This window comes from Oncorhynchus gorbuscha, linkage group LG06, assembly GCF_021184085.1.
Source record: "Oncorhynchus gorbuscha isolate QuinsamMale2020 ecotype Even-year linkage group LG06, OgorEven_v1.0, whole genome shotgun sequence".
Lineage (NCBI taxonomy): Eukaryota > Metazoa > Chordata > Actinopteri > Salmoniformes > Salmonidae > Oncorhynchus > Oncorhynchus gorbuscha.
Window position 1 is genome coordinate 87,197,236 of NC_060178.1, and position 461 is coordinate 87,197,696.

The following is a 461-nucleotide window of genomic DNA, read 5'->3' on the forward strand; positions in this document are numbered from 1 at the left end:
AACGCTAATGACGTATACTATTTCAAATTTGAAACAGATTGGATTGGATTGGTTGAAATCGGGAACGTCATGAATCGGGGAATATTAGCAGAAGGAAAAAATGGTAGAAAATCACATTTGGAATCATCAGCTGAGGACAGAGGAACAAGCTGGATGAAGCACTCAGGGCTCCCGAGTGGCACAGTGGTCTGAGGCACTGCATCTCAGTGCTAGAGGTGTCACTACAGAACCTGTTGATTTTATTTCACCTTTATTTAACCAGGTAGGCAAGTTGAGAACAAGTTCTCATTTACTGCGACCTTTATTGCGACCTGTCCAAGATAACGCAAAGCAGTTCGACACACAACTACAGAGTTACACATGGAGTAAAACAAACATACAGTCATAAATACAATAGAAAAATAAGTCCATATACAATGTGAGCAAATGAGGTGAGATAAGGGAGGTAAAGGCAAAAAAAG